The 8,257-nt window shown below is 59.6% G+C and overlaps 3 pseudogenes; all 3 read left to right on the top strand.

The window, feature by feature from the left end:
• The first annotated feature begins 4,505 nt into the window (after positions 1–4,505).
• Positions 4,506–6,324, top strand: LOC146860339 (18S ribosomal RNA; annotated as a pseudogene).
• A 994-nt stretch (positions 6,325–7,318) lies between these two features.
• LOC146860338 (5.8S ribosomal RNA) lies at positions 7,319–7,471 on the top strand (annotated as a pseudogene).
• A 443-nt stretch (positions 7,472–7,914) lies between these two features.
• LOC146860337 (28S ribosomal RNA) overlaps positions 7,915–8,257 on the top strand; it is a 7,993-nt pseudogene continuing 7,650 nt past the window's right edge.

Here is an 8,257-nt window from a genome sequence, read left to right as displayed (position 1 = left end):
CCTCCCTGTGCCTGAGGCCCAGCCGGCGTCTCCGAGCCCCTGGGAAGCAGAGCCCCCGAGCCCTGCATGGGCAGGGGGGAGCCCTACCACGAAGGCTCGGGGCAGGCAGATGGGCATCCTTTCGGTCCCAGCCATCTGGTCGCACCTTCCCCTCGGCCATCTGGTCGCACGCAATGCTTTCCAATGGGGCGACCAGATGGCCGGGCTGCCCTGGAAGTCCATATGAGGGCTCATTTGCCTACCGGATCCCAGCCAGGGCTCCAGGAGGTCGGGCATGTTCACGCCCAGTGTCCCCTGAGTCTCGCGGTGCACACGGGTTCCCAGAAAGAGGGGTAGCTTTCCTCTTGATTAGTAGGGCCAGGGTATGCCAGAACACCCCTCCTGGACTGGCAGCTCTTTGCCAGGGACCAGATGGGCTTTGCCCGGACAACACCTCCCCTCCGTCCAGGGGCACCCTCCTCCAGCCCATGGCGTGGCAAACGGCCTGGGACGGGCTCCATGGATCCCGGGCAGTCCTCCCCTGGGCGTCCGGGACCAAGAGCTCTGGTGGTCCTCCCCATGCCTGAGGCCCAGCCGGGGTCCCCGAGCCCCCAGGAAGCGGAGCCCCCGAGCCCTGCATGGGCTGGCAGGAGCCCTATCGCGAAGGCTCAGGCGTGCAGATGGGCAACCTTTCGGTCCTGGCCATCCGGTCACACCTTTCCCCTTGGCCATCTGGTTGCATGCAATGCTTTCCAATGGGGTGACCAGATGGCCGGGCTGCCATGGCAGTCCCGATGAGGGCTCATTTGCTTCCCGGATCCCAGCCAGGGCTCCAGGTGGTTGGGTACGGTCACGCCCAGGGTCCCCTGAGTCTTGCGGTGCGCACGGGATCCCAGAAAGAGGGGTAGCTTTTCTCCTGATTAGTAGGGGCAGGGTATGTCAGAACACCCCTCCTTGGCTGGCGGTTCTGTGCTGGGTACCAGATGGGCTATGCACAGACAACACCTCTCCTCCATCCGGGGGCTCCTTCCTCTGGCCCACGGCATGGCAAAGTGCCCGGGGAGGGCTCCATGGGTCCCGGGCAGTCCGCCCCCGGGCGTCCGGGCCTGAGAGGTCCGGTGGTCCTCCAAGTGCCTCAGGCCCAGCTGGGGTCCCCGAGCCCCCGGGAGGTGGAGCCCCAGAGCCCTGCGTGGGCAGGCGTGAGTCCTACCGCGAAGGCTCGGGCAGGCAGATGGGAGTCCTTTTGGTCAAGGCCATCTGGTCGCACCTTTCCCTCGGCCATCTGGTTGCACGCAATGCTTTTCAATGGGGCGACCAGATGGCCGGGCCACCCTGGAAGTCCCGATGAGGGCTCGTTTGCCTCCCTGATCCAAGCCAGGGCTCCAGGAGGTCGGTGCGTCCGCGCCATGGGTCTCCTCAGTCTTGCGGTGCACACAGCTTACCAGAAAGGGGGTAGCCTTCCTCCGGATTACTAGGGACAGGGTACTCTGGGACCCCTCTCAGCCTAGCGGTCCTCATCTGGCAACTGGATGGGCCAGGATGCTGCCCCAGACCTGTGTCTGTCCCTGGGCCTGCCGTGTGGCAGGCTGCCCTGGATGGGGTCCGGCGGGCCCGGGGAGCCTCCCCTAAGCCTCTGGGCCTGGGAGCCCTGGCTGAGTCCAGGGGCCCCGCTGGGCCCCTGGTCGGGTGCTCCGGCCCTGGGCCCCATCCCCCGGCGTGCCGCTCTGCCAAAGGTCCAGGACAGGGTTCTGTTGTGCACGGGGAGCCTCCCCTTGCTTGGCTGGTTTCAGAAGCTCCGGCCGGGGCCCCTGGGGCCCTGGGGAGGGCAGCCTCCCCACCCTGGGCTCTGTCCTCGGTCCTGCTGCGTGGCAGGGTGCCCGGGATAGTGTCTGCGGGCCCAGGGAGGCTTCCCCAGCACCTCTGGGCCAGAGAGCCCCGGCTGGGTCCGGGAGCCCCGCCGGGCCCCAGGTCGGGTGCTCCGGCCCTGGGCCCTATCCCCCAGCCTGCCGCTCTGTCAAAGGCCTGGGACGGGGTTCCATTGTGCCCGGGGAGCCTCCCCTTGCTTGGCTGGGTTCAGGAGCCCCTGCCAGGGCTCCTGAGGGCCCAAGGGAGGGCGGCTTCCCTACCCCGGGCTCCGTCCTATGTACTGCCATGTGGCAGGGTGCCCGGGACGGGGTCCGGCGGGCCCGGGGCGGCTTTCCCTGGGCCACTGGGAGTCCCGGCTGGGTCCCGAGCCCCATCCCCCGGCCTGCTGCTCCACCAGGGGCCCAGGACAGGGGTCCGTCGGTCCCGTGCTGGCCTCCCCTGCTTGTCAAGGTGTCCGCAGGCACTGGGTCAGAGAGCCCGTTGGGTCCCCCTCGCAGCCTCCATGGCTGGGGCCCAGCTGGGGCCCTGGGCCTCCGGTCCCCCATGCCCCGGCTCCCGCTCACTCTTTCGTTGGGGCAGAGAGGCTTCCCTTTCGAACCCGGCCATCTGGTCGCACCTTTCCCCTTGGCCATCTGGTCGCACCTATCCCCTCAGCCATCTGGTCGCACCTATCCCCTCGGCCATCTGGTCACACGCAATGCTTTCCAATAGGGCGACCAGATGGCTGGGCTTGCCTGGAAGTTCCGATGAGGGCTCATTTGCCTCCCCGATCCCAGCGAGGGCTCCAGGAGGTCGAGTACATTCGCGCCTTGGGTCCCCTCTGTCACGTCGTGTGCACGGATTACAAGAAAGGGGGGTCATTTTCCTCCGGATTACTAGGGAGGGGATCAGTCAGACCTCCATGAGGTCCCGCGATTCCGAAACAGGGGAAGGCGGAACCTGGGCCTGTCCACCGGTGGCCCCCAGGGGCCCGGGTACGCACCTGCCTCTCTGCCCCTTCCCGATGGTCCTTTTTCTCCGAGTTTGCTCAGTCAGACCTCCGTGAGGTCCGGCGAGTCTGAGACAGGGGAAGGCAGCACCCGGGCCCGCTCGCTGGGGCCCGCCGGGGCCCCCAGGGACTCGGGTCTGCATCTGCCTCTCTGCCCATTCCTGATGGGCCTTTCCTTTGAGCCTGCTCGCCCCGGGAGCAGGCAGGGATGTGAAGCCACACAACAAAGCTAGAGCGAAGTAACCCTCCTTTCCAGACGCACAATTTGGGCCATTATCCATAACAAATATACCACACTTTTGTCCACATTCGATTAACTTTATTCCATGTACTCCAATCTTTCATATTTCTCATTTCTTTTGTCTTGTCACATGTGAGGTCCTTACGTATTTCAATGTTTCTACTGTGACAGATATGCCAATCCAGGTCTTTTTCTGAGGCATGAAGCATACATAAATATTCCTCAGTCAGTTGATCTTTGATACCCAATGCATTTCGGACTATTTTTAGTCCTTCATCAGGGGTCACTACAAGTTTAAAAAAAATACCATTAGATTAAATATTCAGAACTTTGTACAATCACATTAAAAAATACACAAACAAATTCATGCCTTGTTTTGCAACTATCCCCTAATCAGCGTTTTTCCGTCTAAGCGCAAAACTGCGCACTGTAATTATGTGCCCAAACAAGCCTCTCCTGACCAGCATATGTAAAATCACCAGTAAATGTTTCCCATCAACTCATGTTCGATGTTACTCCAAATTGACCAATGACCATAATGAAAACAACATCAGCTTTCTCCCATACCTTGATCGTCTGTTACAATGTAATCGGTTCTCCATGTTATCCTTTCCTTCCATGCAAGGAGTTTTCCCCTCCCTCCTACCGTTTCTCTTGTCACTTATTTACCGTGACCTTTGGTCGTCCAATCATGTTGAACTCAGCTTATTCAAATCCCTGACCTACAAAAATACAACACCCATAATCCACTGCTTCAAACACCTCCTTACTCCCAACTGGTTGTCTAGCAACTAATTTCCGATTACATTATTTTTTTTTTCTGTGACAGGAATGTGGAGCCGCCATCCTCCCGGGCAGGGAGGCCTGGCAGTGGATGCTCTGGCCGTACTCTGATCGATTGGGCACTCTTGGTCCGTTTAGGGATTGACTGCTTGGCCAGCCTCGGCTTCCTCCCCGCAAGGACCATCTGACGCAAGGGCCTGCCACCTGGCGGGAGGTCCTTTACCCTACCCAGCAGAGCAAAGGCTGAGTGGCCCCGGCAGCTCGTGCCCCCCAGTGGTCTGACCCGAGCGGAAGGGGTTGGGTTGCGCCAGGCCCTCGGATGCTGTTGTCCAGTAGGGTCGTAGGGCCCGTGTGCCACGCTGTCACCCCTCTCTGCCTGGCACATTTCCACAGCAGCTCGGAACGACCGTTCCGAGGGAGGGGTGCCACCGCCGCCAGGCTCCGGCATCCCTCTCTCTTCCGGGGGAGATGGCTGAGTCTGCCGGTGCCCATGTGACTGCACCTCTCCACCCCTACAGCGAGCTCCCCTGCCCAGGCAGGTGGGCTCCTTCCCCCAGCAGGCTCCCGAGAGGGAGGGGTGCGCGAAGGTTGTCCGGTGGGGGAGATGGGCACGTGGCCCCCCGAACCCACCCCGTCAGAAGTTGAGGCAACCTGGTTGATCCTGCCAGAAGCATATGCTTGTCTCAAAGATTAAGCCATGCACGTGTAAGTACACACGGCCAGTACAGTGAAACTGCGAATGGATCATTAAATCAGTTATGGTTCCTTTGATCGCTCCATCTGTTACTTGGATAACTGTGGTAATTCTAGAGCTAATACATGCCGACGAGTGCTGACCTCCCGGGATGCGTGAATTTATCAGACCAAGACCAATTCGTGCTTGCCCCGACGCTTTGGTGACTCTAGATAACCTCGGGCCGATCGCATGTCCCCGTGAAGGTGACGATACATTTGGATGTCTGTCCTATCAACTTTCGATGATACTTTCTATGCCTACCATGGTGACCACGGATAACGGGGAATCAGAGGTCGATTACGGAGAGGGAGACTGACAAACAGCTACCACTTTCGAGGAAGGCAGCAGGCGTGCAAATTACCCACTCCTGACTCGGGGAGGTAGTGACAAAAAATAACAATATATGACTCTTTCGAGGCCCTGTAATTGGAATGAGTAGACTTTAAATCCTTTAACAAGGATCCATTGGAGGGCAAGTCTGGTGCCAGCAGCCGCGATAATTCCACCTCCAATAGCGTATATTAAAGTTGCTGCAGTTAAAAAGCTCATAGTTGGATCTTGGGATCGAGCTGGCGGTCTGCCGCAAGGCGAGCTACCGCCTGTCCCAGCCCCTGCCTCTCGGTGCCCCCCTGATGCTCTTGACTGAGTGTCCTGGGAGTCCGAAGCGTTTACTTTGAAAAAATTAGAGTGTTAAAAGCAGGCCGGTCGCCTGAATACTTCAGCAAGGAATAATGGAATAAGACTCCGGTTCTATTTTGGTAGTTTTCAGAACTGGGGTCATGATGAAGAGGGACGTCCGGGGGCATTCGTATTGTGCCACTAGAGGTGAAATTTTTGGACCGGTGCAAGACAAACCAAAGCGAAAGCATTTGCCAAGAATGTTTTCATTAATCAAGAACGAAAGTCAGAGGTTCGAAGACAATCAGATACCAACGTAATTCCGACCTTAAACGATGCCGACTAGAGATCCGGCGGCATTTTTCCTATGACCCGCCGAGCAGCTTCCAGGAAACCAAAGTCATTGGGTTCCAGGGGGAGTATGGTTGCAAAGCTGAAACTTAAAGGAATTGATGGAAGGGCACCACCAGGAGTGGAGCCTGCGGCTTAATTTGACTCAACGCGGGAAACCTCACCCGGTCCGGACACGGAAAGGAATGACAGATTGATAGCTCTTTCTCGATTCTGTGGGTGGTGGTGCATGGCCGTTCTTAGTTGGTGGAGCAATTTGTCTGGTTAATTCTGATAATGAACAAGACTCCTCCATGCTAACTAGTTACGCGACCCCCAGCGGTCGGTGTCCAACTTCTTAGAGGGACAAGTGGCATTCAGCCACATGAAATTGAGCAACAACAGGTCTGTGATGCCCTTAGATGTGCGGGGCTGCACGCGTGCTACACTGAACGGATCAGCGTGTGTTTACCCTTTGCCGACAGGTGTGGGTAACCCGCTGAACCCCGTTCGTGATATGGATTGGGGATTGCAATTATTTCCCATGAACGAGGAATTCCCAGTAAGTGCGGGACAGAAGTTCGCGTTGATTACGTTCCTGCCCTTTGTACACACCGTCCATCGCTACTAGTGATTGAATGGTTAAGTGAGGCCCTCGGATCGGCCCTGCCGGGGTCAGCAACGGCCCTTGTGGAGCGCCAAGAACACGATCAAATTTGACTATCTAGAGGAAGTAAAAGTTGTAACAAGGTTTCCGTAGGTGAACCTGCGGAAGAAACATTAACTGCAGAACGTCCTCAGCGACCGACGGTGCCAGCCTGAAGCCCTCAGCCTGCCTCCTGGAACCACACACCATAGGCACAGGGCCCGGCCCTGCCCTTGAATGCCCCGGCTGGCAGAGCGGTCTGCGGCTGCATGGGGTGCCTGGGTGAGGACCGGGACTTCGGAGGGCCTCTTCCCCAGGAGAGAGCCTGACCAATGCGTCGGGACTGGGGACGGGGGCGGCCCCATCTTCTGTCCCTTTCCTGGGCGGGGCTCAGTGGTAGGCCCTCCCGAGTCGGAACCCAAGCTCACCCGGAATGACCCCCGTGGTTAGGGGAAAACCGAATGGCAGTGCATCCCGGGCTGGTACCCCCCCACCCTCGAAAGGCCCTGCCACCAGCTGGGCCCTCCAGCGCCTGAGTCCCGGCCCAACCGCGTTCCAGATGACCAAGTAGCGGCCCTTCTCATGCGGCAGGGCAGCCTGGAAGAGAAGGGGGCGATGCCCTGTGAGGGGACCCTGGCTCCTCTCGGTGGGAGGCGTGCAGGATGGGGAGCCGCCTGGCTCTTCCCTACCAGCACCTCCGACCTGGGCGAGGGTGGGGTGGACTAATCGCCAGCCCGCCGGCATGGCTCGGGGCCGCCTGGCGACAGACGGCTGACGTGCAGGTGGGCAACCCTCCCTCATTGCCAGGTACCCGGTCCCGTGCGGCCGAGGGGTTTGAAGCCTCGCGCAGTCCCTCCCGGTTTACTCCGGGGGGGACCGACAGCTGCGGGGCTGCCTGCTCCTGTCGCTTTGGAAGCCCCCTTCCTCGCCAGCGGGTGGGTGGGGGGACTCCCGGGCCGAGCACCCGGTAATGTTTTTTTCTCCCAACAGTGCAGTCTGACTCCCAAAGGGGAAGCCTTGAATGGGGCGCCCCGGGCCATCTCGCGTAGCGGGTGGTGGACGGATGCCGTCGCCTTTCTCCCGCCTCTCCTACACCTGCAGGTGGGCGAATGTTTTCGAAAAGTTGCCTGTGACTCTTGGCAGTAGATCACTCAGCTTGTGCGTCAATGAAAAACGCAGCTAGCTGCGAGAATTAGTATGAATTGCAGGACACATTGATCATCGACACTTCCAACATGACTTGCGGCCCCGGGTCCTCCCGGGGATGCGCCTGTCTGAGGGTCACTCAATCGTCAATCGCCCCGGTGCTTCCCCGGGATGCGGCTGGTGCCATCGAAGGGTTAACTCTGCTTCCCTTCATGCCCCCACAAGGTCAGAACTCCCTGATCGCCCTTGCCAGGGTCACCCGCCGGGTCCTGCTGAGGAGGTACGCCGCCGGAGCGCCTGGACCCCGAGAAGGGGCCTGGTGACCGGTCCTCCCCGGGCCAGTCCTGGGGCACCTGGCTGCGTGCCACGCGTCGATGTCTGTGGTGTCCCACCAGCTGCCCACGTGCACACGCCTCAGGTGCCCACCTCCGCTGCCGGCTTCCAGGGGAGGGCTAACCCCCTCCAGATCCGATCTGGGGAAAAGGGGCCATGTGCTGCCGGGATGCCAGGCCCCTGCTCCGGCAGGGGCATGACCTCCCCCAGCAGTTCTCCCCAACGCTCCAGCGTTTTTCTTCTGACTAGAACCTGAGATCAGACGTGGCGACCTGCTGAATTTAAGCATATTACTAAGCGGAGGAAAAGAAACTAACTAGGATTCCCCCAGTAACGTCGAGTGAGGAGGGAAGAGCCCGGCACCGAATCCCCGCCCGGCGGCAGGCACAGGAAATGTGGCATACAGAAGGCCGACTCCCCGGCGTCACTCAGGGGGCCCTAGTCCTTCTGATCAAGGCTCACCCTGCGAACGATGTTAGGCCGGTAGCGGCCCACGGTGCGCCAGGATCAGGTATTTTCGGAGTCGGGTTGCTTGGGAATGCAGCCCACAGCGGGTAGTGAACTCAATCTAAGGCTAAATATGGGCATGTG

Source organism: Triturus cristatus, chromosome 3_1, assembly GCF_964204655.1.
Source record: "Triturus cristatus chromosome 3_1, aTriCri1.1, whole genome shotgun sequence".
NCBI classification, from domain to species: Eukaryota; Metazoa; Chordata; class Amphibia; order Caudata; family Salamandridae; genus Triturus; species Triturus cristatus.
This window is presented reverse-complemented; position numbering and strand designations above follow the sequence as displayed.